The following is a 25,087-nucleotide window of genomic DNA, read 5'->3' as shown; positions in this document are numbered from 1 at the left end:
ACTGAAATATTCCAACTCTTGCATTTCAACGAAAGAAATTCAAAATGAAATTTGAAAAATCAAGAAAATGTATCTGTGACAAGGTAAACCACAACCAAACGCTACTGAAATATTCCAACTCTTGCATTTTAATGAAAGAAATTCAAAATGAACTTTGAAAAATCATGAAAATGTAACTGTGACAAGGTAAACCACAACCATACACTACTGAAATATTCCATCTCTTGCATTTCAACGAAAGAAATTCAAAAAGAACTTTGAACAATCAAGAAAATGTAACTGTGACAAGGTAAACCATAACCAAACACTACTGAAATATTCCAACTCTTGCATTTCAACGAAAGCAATTCAAAATGAACTTTGAAAAATCAAGAAAATGTAACTGTGACAAGGTAAACCACAACCGAACACTACTGAAATATTCCAAGTCTTGCTTTTCAATTAAAGAAATTCAAAATGAACTTTGAAAAATCATGAAAATGTAACTGTGACAAGGTAAACCAAAACCAAACACTACTGAAATAGTCCAACTCTTGTAATTCAACGAAAGAAATTCAAAATGAACTTTGAAAAATCAGGAAAATGTAACTGTGACAAGGTAAACCATAACCAAACATCACTGAAATATTCCAACTCTTGCATTTCAACGAACGAAATTCGAAATGGACTTTGAAAAATCAAGAAAATGTAACTTTTACAATTTAAACCATAACAAACAACTAATGAAATTTACAAACTATTGAATTTCAAATAATGAAATTCAATTGAACTTTGAAAAATCAAGAAAATGTAACTGTGACAAGGTAAACCATAAGCAAACACTACTGAAATATTCCAACTCTTTCTTTTCAACGAAAGAAATTCAAAATGATCTTTGAAAAATCATGAAAATGTAACTGTGACAAGGTAAACCACAACCAAACACTACTGAAATAGTCCAACTCTTTCATTTCAACGAAAGAAATTCAAAATGAACTTTGAAAAAACAAGAAAATGTAACTGTGACAAGGTAAACCACTACCAAACACTACTTAAATATTCCAACTATTGCATTTCAAAGAAAGAAATTCAAAATGAACTTTGAAAAATCAAGAAAATTTAACTGTGACAAGGTAAACCACAACCAAACACTTCTGAAATATTCCAACTCTTGCATTTCAATGAAAGAAATTCAAATGAACTTTAAAAAATCAAGAAAATTTAACTGTGACAAGGTAAACCACAGCCAAACACTACTGAAATAGTCCAACTCTTGCTTTTCAACTAAATAAATTCAAAATGAACTTTGAAAAATCAAGAAAATGTAACTGTGACAAGGTAAACCACAACCAAACACTACTGAAATATTCCAACTCTTGCATTTCAACAAAAGAAATTCAAAATGAACTTTGAAAAATCAAGAAAATGTAATTGTGACAAGTTAAACCACAACCGAACGCTACTGAAATATTCCAACTCTTGCATTTCAACAAAAGAAATTCAAAATGAACTATGAAAAATCAAGAAAATGTAATTGTGACAAGGTAAACCGCGACCAAACGCTACTGAAATAGTCCAACTCTTGCTTTTCAATGAAAGAAATTCGCAATGAACTTTGAAAATTCAAGAAAATGGATCTTTGACACGGTAAAACACTACCAAACACTACTGAACTAGTCCCACTCTGGCATTTCAACTAACGAAATACAAAATCAAATTTGAAAAATCATGAAAATGTAACTGTGACAAGGTAACCTACAACCAAACACTACTGAAATAGTCCAACTCTTAAATTTCAAAGAAAGCAATTCAAAATGAACTTTGACAAATCAAGAAAATGTAACTGTGACACGGTAAACCACAAACAAACACTACTGAAATAGTTCAACTCTTACACTTCAACGACAGAAATTCAAAATGAACTTTGAAAAATCAAGAAAATGAACCTGTGACAAGGTAAACCATAACCAAACACGACTGAAATATTCCAACTCTTGCAGTTCAACGACAGAAATTCTAAATGACCTTTGAAAAATCACGAAAATGTAACTGTGACACGGTAAACCATAACCAAACACAACTGAAATATTCCAACTCTTGCATTTCAACGAAAGAAATTCTAAATGAACTTTGAAAAATCAGGAAAATGTAACTGTGACAAGGTAAACCATAACCAAACACTACTGAAATATTCCAACTCTTGCATTTCAATGAAAGAAATTCAAAATGAACTTTGAAAAATCTTGAAAATGTATCTGTGACAATGTAAACCATAACCAAACACTACTGAAATAGTCCAACTCTTGCATTTCAACGAAAGAAATTCTAAATCAACTTTGAAAAATCATGAAAATGTAACTCTGACAAGGTAAACCATAACCAAACACTACTGAAATAGTACAAATCTTTAATTTCAACGAAAGATATTATAAATGAGCTTTGAAAAACAATGAAAATGTAACTTTGACAAGGTAAACCATAAGCAAACACTACTGAAATAGTCCAACTCTTGCATTTCAACGAAAGAAATTCAAAATGAGCTTTGAAAAATCTTGAAAATGTAACTGTGACAAGTTAAACCATAAGCAAACACTACTGAAATAGTCCAACTCTTGAATTTCAACGAAAGAAATTCAAAATGATCTTTGATAAATCAAGAATATGTAACTGTGACAAGGTAAACCACTACCAAACACTACTGAAATATTCCAACTCTTGCATTTCAACGAAAGAAATTCAAAATGAACTTTGAAAAATCATGAAAATTTAACTGTGACAAGGTAAACCACAACCAAACACTACTGAAATATTCCAACTATTGAATTTTAATGAAATAAATTCAAATTAACTTTGAAAAATCAAGAAAATGTAACTGTGATAAGGTAAACCACAACCAAACACTACTGTAATAGGACAACTCTTGCATGTCAACAAATGAAATTCAAAATGAACTTTGAAAAATCAAGAAAATTTAACTTTGACAAGGTAAACCACAACCGAACGCTACTGAAATAGTCCAACTCTTGCATTTCAACAAAAGAAATTCAAATGAACTTTGGAAAATCAAGAAAATGTAACTGTGACAAAGTAAACCACATCCGAACGCTACTAAAATAGTCCATCTATTGCATTTCAACGAATGAAATTCAAAATGAACTTTGAAAAATCAAGAAAATGTAACTTTGACAATTAAAATCATAACCAAACTCTACTGAAATAGTCCAACTCTTGAATATCAAATAAGGAAATTCAAAATTAGCTTTGAAAATTCAAGAAAATGTAACTGTGACAAGGTAAAGCAAAACCAAACACTACTGAAAGAGTCCAACTCTTGCATTTCAGCAAAGGAAATTCAAAATGAGCATTGAACAATCAAGAAAATGTAACTTTGACAAGGTAAACCACAACCGAACGCTAGTGAAATATTCCAACTCTTGCATTTCAACAAAAGAAATTAAAAATGAAATTTGAAATATCAAGAAAATGTAAATGTGACAAGTTAAACCATCACCAAACACTACTGAAATATTCCAATTCTTGCATTTCAACGAAAGAAATTCAAAATGAACTTTGAAAAATCTAGAACATGTAACTGTGACAATGTAAACCACAACAAAACACTACTGTAATATTCCAACTCTTGCATTTCAATGAATGAAATTCAAAATGAACTTTGAAAAATCAAGAAAATGTAACTGTGACAAGGTAAACCACAACACAACGCTACTGAAATTTTCCAACTCTTTCATTTCAACGAAAGAAATTCAGAATGAACTTTGAAAAATCAAGAAAATGTAACTGTGACAAGGTAAACCACAACCAAACACTACTGGGATGGGCTTGGGGGTCCGGCGTTGGAATTTGGGGGTCTGGGTGGGCCTTTGGGGCGCCGGGGGACCGGGGGATGGCCTGTGGGGCACCGGGGGCCCTTGGGGAGCCCGGGGGACCTTTGCCGACCATGGGAGGGCATTTGGGGCAGTTGGGGGCCGGTGGAGGGCCTTTGGGACCCTGTTGGTCCTTTGGGAGCTCGATGGGCCTTTGGGGACCGGAGGAGGACCTTTGGGGCACAGGGAGGGCCTTTGGGGGTCCGGGGGCCAGTTGGGGGCCTGGGGGACATTTGGGGCCTGGGGATGGCCTTTGGGGGTCTGGGTGGGCCTTTGGGGGCGCCGGTGGCCCTTTGGGAGCTTGGGGGGCTTTGAGGACCGGGGGCTTCCTTCGGGGTTGGGGTAGGAGGATCGGAACCCTTTGGGGTTGGGTTAGAGGACCTCACAACACTGTTCAAATGAAACTTGTGTATTATAACGACCACACTCAAAACCTCCTCCAAAATATCTTCAAAAATCTTCTTTTAAAATGTCTCTATCTGTTTCGCCGAAATAGTTCCATAACCTGTCTAAAACGGTTTCGCCCAAATAATCACTAAACGTAAATTCAGCGTGTTCCTTTGTTATTGGCATCTCTGTGCTAACGCATTTCAAATTAATAGGAAACCTTCTCGCGCGCTAAAACAATTCATCGCTAAGATGTTTCTTGCCTAATTGTTTCCATGGCCTTTGGTTATTAATATCCTTTGGAGTTCGACCAAAAGAGTTGTTCCCGAGGCAAAGACATTAATGATATGGATCTATTCCTGGAGAAATGTTTCTAGGCGGAAATTTTTAAAGTCTGACAGATGATGTCATTGATTGATTGATCTGTCAAGAAGGGGAAATTAATTTGTTGTTCCTAAGGGGAATTATTGATTCACGATAGGTGAATTGAGGTTGACTGCACAGGTGTTCCAAGGTCGATGTTGTTGTAAGTGCATGCTCTCAGCAAATGTCAAGGTCGATGTTGTTGTTGTTGACACACTTTGATTACGCAATCAAGTTCTCGGAAATCCACTTCCCCTTCGATTACGCAATCAAGTTCTCGGAAATTCACTTCCCCCTCGAGTCCTAGATCAATAACATTGTTCCCGTTAGAATTCAATGCGCATGTGCAACCTTCGCCCCGGAGTTATTACACATAGAAACATCAAATAAATCGACCTTGGAAAAAGAGGTCATTGACCCCATTACGTAATCTTTCTCCCTAGGGAGGCTATGCCCTTATTTGGGGTGCGAAAAAGTTGTAGGTGGCAGCAGGGGTGCGTGACACGAGCTCATGATAGCTCTCTACTTGTGTATATTTTGGATGGATTATTCTGGACCAGTTAAGTTAGCTTTTCAAGGAGGGTTTAGTTGCAGCTGAATATGATTATAAATATTATAATTTTGTTGGGTGTTGTTTTTTCCACAGGGGGGTATTTTCCGTCGGGGGGGGGGGGGGGTGAACGCCGGCCACCAAAAATATGAAACCCCCTGCAAAAAATCCAGGAATGTTTGAGACCGCGGAGAATAAAAAGACGCAATCCCACAGAAATAAAAATTATTGTGTATTCTCACGAAAATAATAGCTAATACTTATCATAAAGTGATTGCCATGATCTGCCAATATATATATATATATATATATATATATATATATATATATATATATATATATATATATATATATATATATATATATATATATATATATATATATATATATATATATATATATATATATATATATATATATATATATATATATATATATATATATATATATATATATGTATATATATATATATATATATATATATATATATATATATATATATATATATATATGTTTTATTTATTACAAAATAAATAAAACATTCCAAAAAAGGAAAGAACTACCCCTAAGTAACTTTGTAAAAGTTTATCAATATTGGTTTCTAGCAATAAAATGAGAATAAGAGCTAGCAGACAGAGTAGGCAGTGACATATTTGAGGGGGAAGGGAGGCCTGGTCCCCCAGAAATTTCACCAGATTTTCTTAACGAGCTTACTCTCTCAGTTGCAGAAGATAAGATAAGATAAGATTTATTCTTCATTAAATACACATACAGTATTACATGTTATTAATCCCTCAAAGGCTCATTGGCCTGTACAAAGAGGGAAGACATATGAATTACATACTCAGAGATAAAAAAAACAAAATAAAATTTAAAATGATCACCTACTCACATATTAAGGAGAATAAAAGAAAATATAGATAAAATGGAAACTATAGAAAAAATTAGAATAAATAAACTAAATTAATTAATTATATTAAATAGACTCAAAAAAAAAAAAAAAAAAAAAAAAAAAAAAAATAATACAATAAGGAAATTCCTATCGACGAAACACAATTATGTGAATTGTAAGGTAGAACCAGCAGCATAAAAGCTTTTAAAATATTATTCATAGCTCTTATCCAATATATTAAAAAATCATAACTTAAGCCATGTACAGCCCTTTTAAACTTATATTTAAATCTATATAAATCCCAGTTCAATCAGCTCTGCTTATTTCTGAGGCTAGGTAGCAAAATTGACGTTTATGGGTTAATTCAGTCATAAGGCTTATAATTATTGAACTGTAATAAAATGGTGCGAAAGCAATAAAATTTATCATGAATGCTACTCCTTAGTGAACTATACAAGTTTCAGCAATAAATATTGATAGTCATACCTGAGGCCTGGGAGTCATAGCGCAGAGAAGACCACCATAAAACAAACTAAACATTCAGGGGACATCAGGGGACATCAACTCCACAAAAAAAAAAAAAAAAAAAAAAAAAAGTACTCTTGATTTCTTGTAGTGGCTTGATTAATTTATTTGAAGTGGCTCACAGCAATAAAAATTTTCTCCTTTTAAGAAATTATTTTGCTTTTATACATCTGCTACAATAAAACTTACATCAGCTGTCAGATAAGGGGTGCTGCCCCCCCCCCCCCATGGCGATGCACATTCCTGTTAGAATAAACATAGAAAGCTTGCTCTTGCTCTTACATGCAGTGCGGCTTCCATTGTTAAAGTTTTGTTCCAGTTAAGGCCTTCAAAGTGGGTCTAATTTAAATGCTATAAGTTATTTGCAAGGCTTTAAAAACAAAATCGGCGTCAGCTGGTGGCGCGCGGCCGTTTCCCCAAAAAGTCAGCTATTCACAACGGAAAAGAAAACTGGAACGGCGTCCGGGTCTAGTTCCAAAGTCTAATGTCTAGTTCCAAAGTCTAATGTATTTGATGAAAATTAATTGCTTTACTGGTAAGTATTTTGCACAAAAAAAGTAAGACTTAATTTTTTTTCTAGATTCTCCTTCAATGGCATTGCATTTTTAATTCTCTGTCATTTTATCCATTCGTCTGTACTTCGCCGATAACTTTCTGTGTAATATCCAAAGTATGGTACACAGTTGCAATGAATATGAGCAAGCTGAGACTACCCTATTTTGCCGGAGGTGGAGCTAATGCGATGCAATTTCAGTTTTAAGCTTCGTTCCGACCTAGCTTTGTATGTCAACAAACAGAAAAAAAGACCTACAGACAGACAGACAAAAGGACACACAGACACACATACACAGAGACAAAAAACCCACGGACAAAAAGACACACAGACTGAAAGACAAAAAGACACATAGACAAACAGACAAACAGACAAATGACAGTCAAAAAGACACACGGGCACGCAGTCACAAAGACACACAGACAAACGAAAAGAAACACACACGAACAAACAGACAGACAAAAGGACGGAAAGACAGACAGAAAAAAAGACACAGAGACACACAAAAAGACACGTAGCCGGACAGACAAAAAGACATACGGACAGACAGACTAAAAGACACAAAGACAGCCATAAAGGCACACAGACACAAAAGACACACAGACAGACATAAAGACAAACAGACAAAAAGACACAAACACAGGCAGACAAAAACACGCACAGACAGATAGAAAAAAAGACACACAGAGACAATCGAACAAAAAGACACAAGGACAAAAACACACACAGGCACACACACAAAAAGACACGAAAACAAACAGAGAGACTATAAGACACACAGACACACAGGCACACAGAGAGACAAAAAGACACACGGAAAGACAGACAGACAAAACGAAACAGATGCAGAGAAAAAACGGACAAAAACAAAACAGACACACAGACAAAAAGACCCACAGACACACAGAGATACAAGCACATAAACGCACAAACAGATACAAAGACTGACAGACAAAAACACACAGACAAAAAAACGGTCAGACAAAGAGACACGCAGACAGGCAGACAAAAAGACATATGATAGACTGACAAAAAGACACAGACAAAAAGAAAAAAAGGCACATAGACAGACAGACAAAAGGACACACAGACACACATGCAGACAGACAAAAAGACACACAGACTGAAAGACAGAAGGACAAAAAGACACATAGACAGACAAAAAGACACACAGACAGACAAAAAAAACCACACAGACAGACTGGCAAAAAGAAACACAGACGAATAGACAGACAGACAAAAGGACACACAGACACAAAAATTGACAGAGAAAAAGACACATAGACAGACAGACATTTTCCGCGTGGGGTATTTTCTGCGGGGACGGGTGAGGTAATTTCCAGGGGGTATTTTCCAGGAGGGGGGGGTGCTTTCTGCGGGAGTTATTTTCCGGGGGGAGGTGTATTTTGGGGGACATTTTCCACGTGGGGTATTTTCCACGGGGGGGGGGGGGTGGAGGGGGTAATTTCCAGGGGGTATTTTCGGCGGGGGGTATTTTCTGCAGGGTGGTTTTTCCGGGGGGAATTTTCCACAGAGGGGTATTATCCGCGGGGGTATTTTCTGTGGGGGGCTATTTTCTGCAAGGGGGTATTTTCCACGGTGCATTTTTCGGGGGATGTTTTCTGCAGAGAGATTCTTCGTGGGGGTGGGGAAAGGTAAACGCCGGCCATCGTAAACAATAGGCAAAGTTCATAGCTTGCAGTCCTTTTAGTAGTAATAGGGGTAAAGGCACTGAATATACATGCACTTTCACCAGCCTGAGGCATGAATATGTGTGTATTTTCAAGTAATTGGGTTACCAGGGCCAGTTAGCTATTACTATGAACCCTACATGGCTTGGCAGACAGGTTTTCTATTGTGACACCCATTTTTTGGAGGTCAAACATAGAGAGAGAGCGGCGGTCACACTACATGGATACATGTTTATTTTTTATTTTTTTTTAAAATGGTATTTTTTCAATGAAGCCCATAACACTTTGCAGAAACCCGTGAATGTAGGACTGAAAGTCCATTCGTAGTATATCTGAATCCAATTACTAATCAAGTTAGTGTGACCGCCATTTTTTGATCTGGTTAGGTGGGTATAATCTGGTTTGGTTCGTTATTGTGAGAGGGTTACTCAATTTACATCTTAGTGTTAACTGGGCGATGACTTAGTCTAATTGCGTAGGTACTAAAGGAACATTTGAAGGTGGAGAAAAAAAGGGGTAATTAGTGATTGGATAATTTTAACAAGAAATGACTGAAAAGTGTTTTGGAGGAGATGGAATGAATGTGTACTGTATAATATACAAGTGATGATTTGCAGTGTTGTCAATTTTAAATATATCTTCATTTTTAATCTAAGTGCGTAGGTACTAAAGGAACATTGAACATTTTTTCTGATTTTGTGTGACCACCCGGCGCCCCAAAGACTCCTGAGCCTCCATTATAATACTTTTTAAGGCTTTATTATATCTTTTCAGAACAAATTATTATTTTAGGGAATTATTTCAGTGAAACAGTTAGAGACATTTTAAAAGATGATTTTAGAAGAGGATTTGAGGGTGAAACTCTTTGGTCGTTATAATACACAAGTTCCATTTGAACAGTGTTGTGAGGTCCCTTACCACAACCCCAAAGGGCTCCGATCCCCCCCCCCCCACCCCCAAGGAAGCCCCCCGTCCTCAAAGGTTCTCTGGGCTCCCAAAGGGCCCCCAACACCCCAAAGGCTCCTGAGTCCCCCATTATAATACTTTTTAAGGCTTTATTATATCTTTTCAGAACAAATTATTATTTTAGGGAATTATTTCGATGAAACAGTTAGAGACATTTTAAAAGATGATTTAAAAGATGATTTTTGAAGAGGATTTGAGGTTGAAACTCTGTGGTTGTTATAATAAACAAGTTCCACTTGAACAGTGTTGTGAGGTCCCTTACCACAACTCCAAAGGGCTCCGATCCCCCCCCCCCCACCCCGCAGGAAACCCCCGGTCCTCAAAGGTTCTCTGGGCTCCCAAAGGGCCCCCCCCCGGCGCCCCAAGGGCTCCTGAGTCCCCCATTATAATACCTTTTAAGGCTTTATTATATCTTTTCAGAACAAATTATTATTTTAGGGAATTATTTCGATGAAACAGTTAGGGACATTTTAAAAGATGATTTTAGAAGAGGACTTGAGGGTGAAACTCTGTGGTCGTTATAATACACAAGTTCCGTTTGAACAGTGTTGTGAGGTCCCTTACCACAACCCCAAGGGGCTCCGATGCCCCCCCCCCCACCCCCAAGAAAGCCCCCCGGCCTCAAAGGTTCTCTGGGCTCCCAAAAGGCCCCCCCGGCACCCCAATGGCTCCTGAGTCCCTCATTATAATACTTTTTAAGGCTTTATTATATCTTTTCAGAACACATTATTATTTTGGGGAATTATTTCGGTGAAACAGTTAGAGGCATTCTAAAAGATGATTTAAAAGATTATTTTAGAAGAGGACTTGAGGGTGAAACTCTGTGGTCGTTATAATACACAAGTTACATTTGAACAGTGTTGTGAGGTCCCTTACCACAACCCCAAGGGGCTCCGATCCCCCCACCCCAACCCCGAAGGAAGCTCCTAGTCCTCAAAGGTTCTCTGGGCTCCCAAAGGGGCCCCCGGCACCCCAATGGCTCCTGAGTCCCCCATTATAATACTTTTTAAGGCATTATTATATCTTTTCAGAACAAATTATTATTTTAGGGAATTGTTTCGGTGAAACAGTTAGAGACATTTTAAAAGATGATTTTAGAAGCGGATTTGAGGGTGAAACTCTTTGGTCGTTATAATACACAAGTTCCATTTGAACAGTGTTGTGAGGTCCCTTACCACAACCCCAAAGGGCTCCGATCCCCCCACCCCAATCCCGAAGGAAGCTCCCGGTCCTCAAAGGTTCTCTGGGCTCCCAAAGGGCCTCCGGCGCCCCAATGGCTCCTGAGTCCCCCATTATAATACTTTTAAGGCTTTAATATATCTTTTCAGAACAAATTATTATTTTAGGGAATTATTTCGGTGAAACAGTTAGAGACATTTTAAAAGATGATTTAAAAGATGATTTTAGAAGAGGACTTGAGGGTGAAACTCTGTGGTCGTTATAATACATAAGTTCCATTTGAACAGTGTTGTGAGGTCCCTTACCACAACCCCAAAGGGCTCCGATCCCCCCACCCCAACCCCGAAGGAAACCCCCGATCCTCAAAGGTTCTCTTGGCTCCCAAAGGGCCCCCGGCGCCCCAGTGGTTCCTGAGTCCCCCATTATAATACCTTTTAAGGCTTTATTATATCTTTTCAGAACAAATTATTTTTTTAGGGAATTATTTCGGTGAAACAGTTAGAGAAATTTTAAAAGATGATTTAAAAGATTATTTTAGAAGAGGACTTGAGGGTGAAACTCTGTGGTCATTATAATACACAATTTCCATTTGAACAGTGTTGTGAGGTCCCTTACCCCAACCCCAAAGGGTTCCGATCCCCCCCCCCAACCCCCCAGGAACCCCCCCGGCCGCAAAGGGTCTCTTGTCTCCCAAAGGGCCCCCCCGCCCCCCAATGGCTCCTGAGCCCCCATTATAATACTTTTTAAGGCTTTTATTATATCTTTTCAGAACAAATTATTATTTTAGGGAATTATTTCGGTGAAACAGTTAGACATTTTAAAAGATGATTTAAAAGATGATTTTAGAAGAGGATTTGAGGGTGAAACTCGGTGTTCGCTATAAAACATAAGTTCCATTTGAACAGTGTTGTGAGGTCCCATACCACAACCCCAAAGGGCTCCAACCCCCCCCCCCCCCAACCCCAACCCCGAAGGAAGCCACCGGTCCTCAAAGGTCCTCCAAGCTCCCAAATCAACTGAAAGTAAGGAGCAACATCAAAACTTAAAAACGGACAGAAAATAGATTTTTACATGAAAACAACTTCAACAGTGCCCAGCCCCCCGCGATCAGAAATTAAATTATAAAAAGTTTCTTCAACTGAAAGTAAGGAGCAACATCAAAACTTAAAAAATGGACAGAAAATAGATTTTTACGTGAAAACAACTTCAACAGTGCCCGACCCCCACTGCGATCAGAAATTAAATTATAAAAAAAAGTTTCTTCAACTGAAAGTAAGGAGCAACATCAAAACTTAAAAACGGACAGAAAATAGAGGCTGTTTCCAAAAAGATTTAGGATTCATTAACTTTAGTGTTGCCAGTCAAAAGCTATGAGTTTGAGGAAATTGCATTATTATCGAAAAAAAAATGGAGAAACACCCTCCAAAAGTCGACAGGATTGGGATTGTCTTGAGGGGGGATTTTCCAGGGAAGAGGGGGCGGGTATTTTTACGTGAAAACAACTTCAACCGTGCCCAGCTCCCCGCGATCAGAAATTAAATTATAAAAAAAAAAGTTTCTTCAAGTGAAAGTAAGGAGCAACATTAAAACTTAAAAACGGACAGAAAATAGATTTTTACGTGAAAACAACTTCAACCGTGCCCAACTCCCCGCGATCAGAAATTAAACTATAAAAAAGTTTCTTCACCTCTTGAATACACAATACCGAAATTTCATTCAAATTTCATGTAAGAAAATTATGGAAAATACAATTCTATACTTCAAATGTGAAACTTAAGTCCAGTTTTGGATACTCTTAATGATGAGGACTGATGATTCTAATTCAATATTTTTTTTCATAAAAACATACTTTTTTTTTTAAACTTCGAAATTATTCAACTTTATTTTTTTTTTATTTTTTTTTTTGTATGTATCTTAAAATGACAAAATATGCTTACGGTTCTAACAATTGTACTCTATGATTTCTCAGAGACACGATGCGGTTTTCCCACTGGTACTCTATGGCCGGTTATCGACACTACCTAGTTTATTGCATGCATTAAATCAGTATTTTTTACGCGGTGGAACGATAAACACATAAGTCATATCTAAAAAAAAAAAAGTGAAGATGGAACATTTTAATAAAGTGTGTTCACATGACAATGTTATTGTAGCATTGAATGCCAAGAAGAAGAAGTATTTAAACTATGAAACAAGTACAAGTGGTAGCACTATTGGAAATGTATGTATGCATTGTCATGACAGTAAGGAATTAAATTTCTTTAGAATACCGAAAAGATTCCATTGTACAAATGGTGGATATGCAAGATTGAGATTTCCGGAGATAATTGCACTCAAAGAGAATGCAAACATAAAGATAAGCGTTGATGATAGAGGACAACTCCTTGCTACTGTTGCAGGTAACATATTACCAACTGATACATCCAAGCATCATCTTTTAGTTATTAGCATTCAACGGAAGGTCAATAAAAGAAAGGACTACTCTTCTACGAATATCGTAAACCATATCTTGGCTACGTGCCGAAACTGTTACCTGTGTAAAAATGATGTAATAATAGACAGTGAAATTGCCAGAAAAATTAAAAGAGCATTGTCAGAAAATATCACTATGGAATATCAAAATGAATTGATGAAAAACAAAGTGCCAGCAAACGTTACTACCATTAATCAAACAGTCGATGAATCAACTAATAGCAAAGATGAAACGTATATTGAACCTGTCGGTGACACACCAGTAAATATTGTGTATGACTCAAGATGGAATAATGATTATTCTACCGATTACAAATTAAGAGAAGACAATAGCTACAATATCAAGAGAGAACATGGTGAACTATTTTATGGAACAGATTCAAAATGACCAAAGTTGATCATTGATATTAATAATGTATCATAATATATTTTTGTATTAATATTCTACATGGCGTTATTTCATTAAAAGTATATTATGCATTAAATTGTTACGTTTTCATTATTTTTAGAGTAAGCTAGCATATCTTTTTTTTTTGTGTGTAAGTTTTTTTTTTTTTGTGTGTTTAAGTTTTTTTTTATGTGTTTTTGTGAGTTTTTATGTGTGTGTAAGTTTTTTTTTGTGTTTTTTTTTTGTGTGTAATTTTTTTTTTTTGTGTGTGTAAGTTTTTTTTTGTGTGTGTAAGTTTTTTTGTGTGTGTAAGTTTTTGTGTGAGTGTAATTTTTTTTGTGTGTGTAAGTTTTTGTTGGTGTGTAAGTTTTTGTGTTTGTGTAAGTTTTTTTGTTTGTGTTTGTGTGTGTGTGTGCGTGTAATTTCTTATGTGTGTGTGTAATTTCCTGTGTGTGTGTGTGTGTGTGATTTTTGACCATAAACTCTAGTTTCCTATAAGAAAATTATGGAAAATAAAATTCTATCGTTCAAATGTGAAACTTAGGTCTATTCTCTGGTTCAAATGTATAAAAACCCGTGTGAGTGAATTGAAATAAAAAAAAATTGACAAGAAATGACTGAAAAGTGTTTTGGGGGAGATGGTTTGATTGGCAGAAGGATGTATTAGTGAAGTTATAGTGGAGGGCGACAAAGTCTTCAAATTCAAGGCTATAAGAAAAAAAAGTTCTGGATATTTTTGTAAGTTTGTAGTTTACGCACTAATATCATATCAGTAACGATTCGAGGATGTTTCCCCATTTATCGATAATCAGGCAATTTTCTCAAGCTCTTGTTCAGAAATAGAGGCTGTTTCCAAAGATTTAGAATAAGAAAAAAATTGTCAGGTGTGGGACTCGAACCCACGACCCCATATGGGGACCTTAATTTTTTTAAGGTTAATTTAGACGAGGTTACGTGCGCGCACGTAACCTCGTCTAAATTAACCTCAAAAAAAATGAAATAAAGCTATGTCGACTTTGCATATTTTATTAAACATATCCGAGACAGCGCTGGAGGGGAGCATTCCTGTCGACTTTTGGAGGATGTTTCCTCCATTTTTCGATAATCAGGCAATTTTCTCAAGCTCTTTTCTCAAGGTCATAGCTTTTGACTGACAACACTAACATCAAAACTTGACTTGTTGTGCTTTACCTTGTCACAGTTACATTCTGTTGATTTTCATAGTTCATTTTGAATTTCTTTCATTGAAATGCAAGAGTTTTTCGAAGTTCATGAGAGAGACGACAAACACACAGAGACAACACACACAAAGAGACGACACACACAGAATGAAACTGAATTACAATACGAATATGATCAGGAATTGTTTACAAGTCAGGTTGGCCGAGTGGTTAAGGCGCGAGACTCAAGATCTGGTCCCCATATGGGGTCGTGGGTTCGAACCCCACAACTGACATTTTTTTTCTTATGTACTTTTTTTTTCTTTCATCATGTCTTGTGATTTCACTAAATAACTTCTGTAAAAGGATTTATGCAGAACCTAAATTGTTAGGGGCTTTAATAGATTAAATAAAAAAAAAACTAGAAAAGTGCAAAATTTTCAAATTCTCTTCTGAATTTTCTTAAAGAAGAGAAAAAAAATAGCTCAATTCTGAACTTTACCAATGAAACTGAATTACAATATGAATATGACCTAGAATTGTTTACAAGTCAGGTTGGCCGAGTGGTTAAGGCGCTAGACTTAGGATCTGGTCCCCATATGGGGTCGTGGGTTCGAGTCCCACACCTGACAATTTTTTTCTTATTCTAAATCTTTCTCTATTTCTGACCGTTTAAGTTTTGATGTTAGTGTTGTCACTCAAAAGCTATGACCTTGAGAAAGAGCTTGCCTGATTATCGAAAAATGAGGAAAAATCCTCCAAAAGTCGACAGGAATGCACCCCTCCAGTGCTGTGTCGGATATGTTGAATAAAATATGCAAAGTCGACATAGCTTTATTTCATTTTTTTTAAGGTTAATTTAGACGAGGTTCTGAATTTTCTTAGAGAAGAGAAAAAAGTTAGCTCAATTCTGAACTTTACCAATGAAACTGAATTACAATATGAATATGATCAAGAATTGTTTACAAGTCAGGTTGGCCGAGTGGTTAAGGCGCTAGACTCAAGATATGGTCCCCATATGGGTTTGTGGGTTCGAGTCCCACACCTAACAATTTTTTTCTTATTGTAAATCTTTGGAAACAACCTCTATTTCTGACCAAGAGCTTGAGAAAATTGCCTGATTATCGATAAATGGGGAAACATCCTCGAATCGTTACTGATATGATATTAGTGCGTAAACTAGAAACTCACAAAAATATCCAGAACTTTTTTTTTCTTATAGCCTTGGCTTTGAAGACTTTGTCGCCCTCCACTATAACTTCACTAATACATCCTTCTGCCAATCAAACCATCTCCCCCAAAACACTTTTCAGTCATTTCTTGTTAATTTTTTTTTATTTCAACTCACCCACACGGGTTTTTCTACATTTGAACCAGAGAATGGAACTAAGTTTCACATTTGAACGATAGAATTGTATTTTACATAATTTTCTTATAGGAAACTAGAGTTTACGGTAAAAAATCACACACACACATACAGAAACTTACACACACACAAAAAAACTTACACACACACACACACACACAAAAACAAACAAACAAAAACTTACACACACACAAAAACTTACACACACACAAAAACTTACACACACACACAAAAATTTACACGCAAAAAAAAAATTACAAACACATAAAAAATAAAACACACACACAAAAACTTACACACACACAAAAAAAAAACTTACACACACACAAAAAAAAAAAAAAACTTAAACACACATAAAAACTCACACACACACAAAAAAAAAATTTACACACACACAAAAAAAACAAAAACTCAAACACAAAAAAAAAACATATGCTAGCTTACTCTAGAAATAATGAAAACGTAACAATGTAATGCATAATATACTTTTAATGAAATAACGCCATGTAGAATATTAATACAAAAATATATTATGATACATTATTAATATCAATGATCAACTTTGGACATTTTGAATCTGTTCCATAAAATAGTTCACCATGTTCTCTCTTGATATTGTAGCTATTGTCTTCTCTTAACTCGTAATCGGTAGAATAATCATTATTCCATTTTGAGTCATACACAATATTTACTGGTGTGTCACCGACAGGTTCAATATACGTTTCATCTTTGCTATTATTTGATTCATCGACTGTTTGATTAATGGTGGTAACGTTTGCTGGCACTTTGTTTTTCATCAATTCATTTTGATATTCCATAGTGATATTTTCTGACAATGCTCTTTTAATTTTTCTGGCAATTTCACTGTCTATTATTACATCATTTTTACACAGGTAACAGTTTCGGCACGTAGCCAAGATATGGTTTACGATATTCGTAGAAGAGTAGGCCTTTCTTTTATTGACCTTCCGTTGAATGCTAATAACTAAAAAATGATGCTTGGATGTATTAGTTGGTAATATGTTACCTGCAACAGTAGCAAGGAGTTGTCCTCTATCATCAACGCTTATCTTTATGTTTGCATTCTCTTTGAGTGCAATTATCTCCGGAAATCTCAATCTTGCATATCCACCATTTGTACAATGGAATCTTTTCGGTATTCTAAAGAAATTTAATTCCTTACTGTCATGACAATGCATGCATACATTTCCAATAGTGCTACCACTTGTACTTGTTTCATAGTTTAAATACTTCTCCTTGTTGGCATTCAATGCTACAATAACATTGTCATGTGAACACACTTTATTAAAATGTTCCATCTTCACTTTTTTTTAAAGATATGACTTATGTGTTTATCGTTCCACTGCGTAAAAAATACTGATTTAATGCATGCAATAAACTAGGTAGTGTCGATAACCGGCCATAGAGTACCAGTGGGAAAACCGCATCGTGTCTCTGAGAAATCATAGAGTACAATTTTTAGAACCGTAATAATATTTTGTAATTTTAATATAAATAAAAAAAAAAAAAATAAAATAAAAAAATAAAGTTGAATGATTTCTAAGTTTAAAAAAAAGTATGTCTTTATGAAAAAAAATATTTAAGTAGAATCATCAGTACTCATCATTATGACTATCAAAAACTGGACTTAAGTTTAACATTTGAACTAGAGACTTGTATTTTCCATAATTTTCTTACATGAAAGTTGAATGAAATTTCGATAATCAGGCAATTTTCTCAAACTCATAGCCTTTGACTGACAACACTAAAGTTAATGAATCCTAAATCTTTTGGAAACAGCCTCTATTTTCTGTCCGTTTTTAAGTTTTGATGTTGCTCCTTACTTTCAGTTGAAGAAACTTTTTTTTTATAATTTATTTTATGATCGCGTTGGGGGTTGGGCACTGTTGTAGTTTTTTTAACGTAAAAATCTATTTTATGTCCATTTTTAATTTTTGATGTTGCTCCTTACTTTAAGTTGAATAAACTTTTTATAATATAATTTATGATCGCTGAGGGCTGGGCACTGTTGAAGTTGTTTTCACGTAAAAATCTCTTTTCTGTCCGTTTTTAAGTTTTGATGTTGCTCCTTACTTTCAGTTGATTTGGGAGCTTGGAGGACCTTTGAGGACCGGTGGCTTCCTTCGGGATTGGGGGGGGGGGGGGGGGTCGGAGCCCTTTGGTGTTGTGGTATGGGACCTCACAACACTGTTCAAATGGAACTTGTGTATTATAGCGACCACCGAGTTTCACCCTCAAATCCTCTTCTAGAATCCTCTTTTAAATCATCTTTTAAATTGTCTAACTGTTTCACCGAAATAATTCCCTAAAATAATAATTTTTTCTGAAAAGATATTATAAAGCCTTAAAAAGTATTATAATGGGGGCTCAGGAGCCTTTGGGATTCCGGGGGGCCCTTAGGGAGCCCAGAGAACCTTTGCGTACCGCGGGCTTCCTTCGGGGTGGGGTGGGGGGATCGGAGCCCTTTGGGGTTGTGGTAAGGGACCTCACAACACTGTTCAAGTGGAACTTGTGTATTATAACGACCACAGAGTTTTACCCTCAAGTCCTCTTCTAAAATCATCTTTTAAAATGTCTCTAACTGTTTCATCGAAATAATTCCCTAAAATAATAATTTGTTCTGAAAAGATATAATAAAGCCTTAAAAGGTATTATAATGAGGGACTCAGGAGCCATTGGGGCGCGGGGGGGGGGCCCTTTGGGAGCCCAGAGAACCTTTACGTCCCGGGGGTTTCCTTCGGGGTTGGGGTGGGGGGATCGGAGCCCCTTGGGGTTGTGGTAAGGGACCTCACAACACTGTTCAAATGGAACTTGTGTATTATAACGACCACAGAGTTTCACCCTCCAGTCCTCTTCTACAATCATCTTTTAAATCATCTTTTAAAATGTCCCTAACTGTTTCATCGAAATAATTCCCTAAAATAATAATTTGTTCTGAAAAGATATAATAAAGCCTTAAAAGGTATTATAATGGGGGACTCAGGATCCATTGGGGCGCCGGGGGGGCCCTTTGGGAGCCCAGAGACCCGTTGAGGACGGGGAGTTTCCTGGGGGATGGGGGTGGGGGGATCAAAGCCCTTTGGGGTTGTGGTAAGGGACCTCACAACACTGTTCAAATGGAACTTGTGTATTATAACGACCACAGAGTTTCACCCTCAAATCCTCTTCTAAAATCATCTTTTAAAATGTCTCTAACTGTTTCACCGAAATAATTCCCTAAAATAATAATTTGTTCTGAAAAGATATAATAAAGCCTTAAAAGTATTATAATGGGGGACTCAGGAGCCATTGGGACGCCGCGGGCCATTTGGGAGCCCAGAGAACCTTTGCGGACCGGGGGCTTCTTTCGGGGTTGGGGTGGGGGGATCGGAGCCCTTTGGGGTTGTGGCAAGGGACCTCACAACACTGTTCAAATGGAACTTGTGTATTATAACGACCAAAGAGTTTCACCCTCAAATCCTCTTCTAAAATCATCTTTTAAAATGTCTCGAACTGTTTCACCGAAATAATTCCCTAAAATAATAATTTGTTCTGAAAAGATATAATACAGCCTTAAACAGTATTATAATGGAGTCTCAGGAGACTTTGGGGCGCTGGGTGCTCACACAAAATCAGAAAAAAATGTTCAATGTTCCTTTATCACCTTCGTACTTATACTAAAAATGAAGATATTTAAAATTGACAACACTGTGCAAATCATCACATGTGTATTATACAGTACACATTCATTCCATCTCCTCCAAAACACTTTTCAGTCATTTCTTGTTAAAATTATCCAATCACTAATTACCCCTTTTTTTCTCCACCTTCAAATGTTCCTTTAGTACCTACGCAATTAGACTAAGTCATCGCCCAGTTAACGCTAAGATGTAAATTGAGTAATCCTCTCGCAATAACGAACCAAACCAGATTATACCCACCTAACCAGATCAAAAAATGGCGGTCACACTAACTTGATTAGTAATTGGATTCAGATATACTACGAACGGACTTTCAGTCCTACATTCATGGGTTTCTGCAAAGTGTTATGGGCTTCATTGAAAAAATACCAGTTTAAAAAAAAAAAAAAAAAACATGTATCCATGTAGTGTGACCGCCGCTCTCTCTCTATGTTTGACCTCCAAAAAATGGGTGTCACAATAGAAAACCTGTCTGCCAAGCCATGTAGGGTTCATAGTAATAGCTAACTGGCCCTGGTAACCCAATTACTTGAAAATACACACATATTCATGCCTCAGGCTGGTGAAAGTGCATGTATATTCAGTGCCTTTACCCCTATTACTACTCCTTTTCCCGTGGGTGTGAGACAGTCAAGTTATCCTCAAGAATTTAGTTACTAATTTGATACAAAATCGGCTATCTCAAACTTTTATTGGGAGACTTTGGTGAAATAATAGGCTCGGGAGGGGGGGCAGCTTTCCTCCAATATTTTTTCAGTTAAAAGGGCTGTGTATTTTTTTTGTTTCCAATCAAGTTAACCCTTTCTTATTTTGGCTCGACACGAATACCCCCAAGGAAAAAGAACTAATAAAGACCAATCCATAAACCTATTTTTGGAAACAACGCAAAATTCTACATTTTTGTATACAGGAAAGTGAAATTTCTACAGTAGAGTTTTCTGATACCTTTAATTTCATGGTTAGATTTTCGTTTCGACTGACAGTATTTTAGGGCTTTCCCCCCCCCCCTTTTTTCAAAAATTAGGCCCATTTTCTCATTCTCGTAGCTTTTAATTGGTAATAGTAAGCTTGATCACTTTTACATATTTTGAATAAGCATAAAAATTTGGCGTATCTATTGTCCCGGTCGCAGCAGTAGCTAGCAACCTAGTAAGAGACGTTGTTATCAAGACCTTGTTTCTGATAGTTTCAGTTACTGTTTAGCTGCATCACTTATTTCGTAGATGAGAGGGGCTACCCCCTCCTCAACACCCATCTCTTTACGGTAAACTTTTGAATCTTAAGAATCGCATCGTGCCAAAATTGTATCTACCGAATTTGAAACAATAATTCTTTGTCCCCAAGACAGTTCAGTCCGTGTCTCTATCAAATCCGAAATTTGCCGTCTTAAAACATATCTGCTGGATATATCCCATATACAGTTTCTTCTGCTTTGCAAAATTGTCTCTATTGCATACTGAATAATAAATCTTTGCCCTGGAGCCAATTCAGTCTGTGGCTCTATTAAGTCCAAAGTTTGATATCCCAAAACCCGTGGGTTCCTGTTGATGCTGTGTCTGTTCCATGAAGAATTTCTTCGGCCAGATTCTGATTCGTTCCTCTGCAAAACTGATTCTGATTGATATTGAGGGTTACTGACTCTGTGACTAAAGCTCTGAAAAATGTCAGAGCTTTGAATTTCTCTAGCGCTCTGAAGCCCTGGAGAATCTCTGTTAGCCTGCTCTGAAAAATATGAAACAGGAAAATTTCTTTGCACCCAATTCTGACTTCCAGAGATGCTTGTATTCACGCCAAATGACTGAGCAATTGCACTATGACTGCGTGGAAAATCTTCCCATGAAGAGTTTCTTCGGCTTTGAATTTCTCTAGCGCTCTGAAGCCCTGGAAAATCTCTGTTAGCCTGCCCTGAAAAATGTGAAAAAGGAAAATTTCTTTGCACCCAATTCTGACTTCCAGAGATGCTTGTATTCACGCCAAATGACTGAGCAATTGCACTATAACTGCGTGGAAAATCTTCCCATGAAGAGTTTCTTCGGCTTTGAATTTCTCTAGCTCCCCATGTTCCTGCAAAAACTATGTTAGCCTGCTCTGAAAAATGTGAAAAAGGAAAACTTCTTTGCACCCAATTCTGACTTCCAGAGATGCTTGTATTCACGCCAAATGACTGAGCAATTGCACTATGCCTGCGCGGAAACTCTTCCCATGAAGAGTTTCTTCGGCTTTGAATCTCTCCAGCGCTCTGAAGATTTAAAATAGCTCGGTCAGCCTCCAAATCAATGTTTCTTCGCTCTCGATCCTGACTTCCAGGGTTTATTCCACTCAAGCAATTTATTTGCGCAATTTCGAGTGCTGGTGGTTGAAGCTGCTTTTCCAGGTCAGTATGTGACTTGACAAGTACATCTCTTTGTTTGTTTTCATCATCAGTATAAGTAGATCCAATGAGTTTCTCAATGTAGCTTGCTAAATGAGTATCGTCACATGGCACTTTTTCATACTTGGCCCTGCAATAGGGGCAATCCTTTTGGTTCCGTTCCCATTGAAGGATACAAGTTTTGCAGAAAGTATGCATGCATGGCAATTTAACCGGTTTCACGAATACCTCACCGCAAATGCTACAAGACATATATGAATTTAACAGGTCAAGATGTGTCTTAATTAAAATCTGAAATTTCTCTTGATTCATCTCTTTTTCTTTGTCTTTTGGCCGATAATCATTTGCCTCAACACTTATGCTGATGGTTTGATGAGATGCAAATTGATTTGAAGCTTGGTCTGCATCTTGATTAGACCAAATACCTGGTTGTAAAGATTCATCTCTTTTTACCTGTTTCGACACCATTATATTATAAACGCTTTTTGTACATGAAACTTTGACCGTTCGCGCAGCCCTTTATAGTTACTAAACAAAAACAAAACTAATTTTGAAATTTTCAGGTATTTTTCTAGTTTAAATTAAAAGATTAAAATTGTTGCTCAGATATCAAAAATATTTTTGCAATTTACATAGTATCTTTAGCGATACTGAACTGAAAACTTAAATTTAAAAAAAATATTTTTTTTTGTATGGAAATACAAGTTAAATATAGAGTCGGGTAGTTAGAACCTAACAAAAAACAAAACTAATTGAAAAATTTTAATGTATTTTTCTAGTTTGAATTGAAAAATATAAATTGTCACTCGGATGCAACAGATATTTTTGCAATTTACATAATAGCTTTAGTGACCCTGAACTGAGAACAAACCACATTTTTTGTTTTCCCCTTTTTTTCAAAAATAAGGCAAATTATCTGAGGCTCGTAACTTTTGATGGCTAAGACTAAACTTGTTGAATTTTACATATTTAAAATCATCATAAAAATCCGATTCTTTTGATGTATCTACTTGTATCAAAATTCCGTTTTTTAGAGTTTCGGTTACTATTGAGACGAGTCGCTCTTACTACACAGTAAATTGGTTACCAAAAACTTTTTTTTTTACAGTTTACATAATAACTTCAGCAAGTCTGAACTGAAAGCTAAAATAAAAAAAAATTGAATTTTTTTTTCTTTGGAAATATAGGACAACAATATAGAGATACGTACTTTATTGCTTGAGCAAAAAAAAAGTTTTGATCGAGGATAGAATTATAACTTTGAACTGGGAGACGAATTAAAACTCTTTTATTTAAATTTATATGATAAGTATTATCTTGTTGATATGTATTATCTTGACAGATAAGCGTGCATAAATATTGCATTCACTTATTACGTCGTATATTGTTATGGTCTAAACGATTACGACATCATTCATCAAGCTTGTACACGAAAATGCAGTTTTTTGTCATAATTGATTCTATTTTAAAAACTATTTTATTTTTAATTACAAAAGGCAGTATATGTAGCATTTTCCTTTAAAATGAGCCATGATACAGCTCTCCATGATTTACCAGTGTCTAGCTAGCTAAGGGGAAAGAAAAAACGGAGAAAAAGATGCCGTTAGGCAGAATGCTGCAGTAGCTGCCACTTTTCTTGATTTTCAAGCCAACATAAATCCCTTGCTGTTCAACCCAAGGGACCGGAAGTCTCTTATATAGGGGTTTCAGACAAGGCGGTTCTAATGGTGTACTTTTTGTTTTGATCTGACTCTATCTTCAGGAGTTATGGCCATATTATATTTCTTAACATTGGACGTGATCGTCTCTTACTAGGTTGCTAGCTACCGCTGCAACCCGGATGATCTGATCTGTTCTTTGTTTGATGTGAAATTACAAACAAGAAGAAGCCTATGATTTTTCTTAATTGGAATAGTAAGAGACGACCTGGATACAGCCTACGATTATGACGTCATTGATCAATCTCTACCGTGAAATATTCAGTTCTTTTGTAAAAAAAAATTGCCTATGTTTTAATTACAAAAGCTTTTTAACCCCATTAATTTCCTTTAAAATGAGCCATTGAACAACTTTTTACTATGTTCCAGTGCCACGGTATCTGTGGAAAAAAAAGATGCCGTTTAGGCAGAATGCTGTAGTAGCTGCCACTTTTCTTGATTTTCAAGTCATTATATGCCAAGGGACAGAAAGTATCCTATATAGGGGTTTTGGACAAGGCGGTTTATATTTTCATTTGTCTCTGTTTTAAGGAGTTATGGGTTATTATATTTCTTAACATTGGACTTGATTGTCTCTTACTAGGTTGCTAGCTACCGCTGCAACCCGGATTGCTTCAAATATCATATATCTTTGAAAAGATGCAGTATGAAAAGACATTAAAATGCAGTTTTAATTTTGATGGGTAAGCCTAAACTTAGCGAAACTTAAATATTTAAAATAAGCATAAAAATCCGATTCTCTTCATGTATCTATTGGTATCAAAATTCAGTTTTTTGAAGTTTCGGTTACTATTGAGACGAGTCGCTCTTACTATACAGTTGGTTACCAAAAACTGTTTTTTTTTTGCAGTTTACATAATAGCTTCAGCAAGTCTGAACTAAAAGCTAAAATAAAAAACGGACACGGACTGTTTGATTGCTTCAAAAATCAAATATCTTTGA

General features: G+C 36.2%; 2 protein-coding genes and 1 non-coding gene across 6 annotated transcripts in view; 2 read left to right on the top strand and 1 right to left on the bottom strand.

The window, feature by feature from the left end:
* FIG4 (polyphosphoinositide phosphatase FIG4) overlaps positions 1 to 25,087 on the top strand; it is a 201,367-nt gene that overhangs the window by 2,341 nt on the left and 173,939 nt on the right. The window lies entirely within an intron of this gene.
* LOC148941550 (uncharacterized) overlaps positions 1 to 25,087 on the bottom strand; it is a 144,779-nt gene that overhangs the window by 50,703 nt on the left and 68,989 nt on the right. The window lies entirely within an intron of this gene.
* Positions 15,539 to 15,621, top strand: TRNAL-UAG (transfer RNA leucine (anticodon UAG)). Its single transcript has one exon. It is a non-coding gene; the product is annotated as a tRNA-Leu (tRNA).

The sequence above is a fragment of the Artemia sp. Qi Xiang Cuo genome, chromosome 18, assembly GCF_049724085.1.
Source record: "Artemia sp. Qi Xiang Cuo chromosome 18, ASM4972408v1, whole genome shotgun sequence".
Taxonomy (NCBI): Eukaryota; Metazoa; Arthropoda; class Branchiopoda; order Anostraca; family Artemiidae; genus Artemia; species Artemia sp. Qi Xiang Cuo.
Note: the sequence above shows the minus strand (reverse complement) of the source record. Positions and strands in the feature narration are given on the sequence as shown.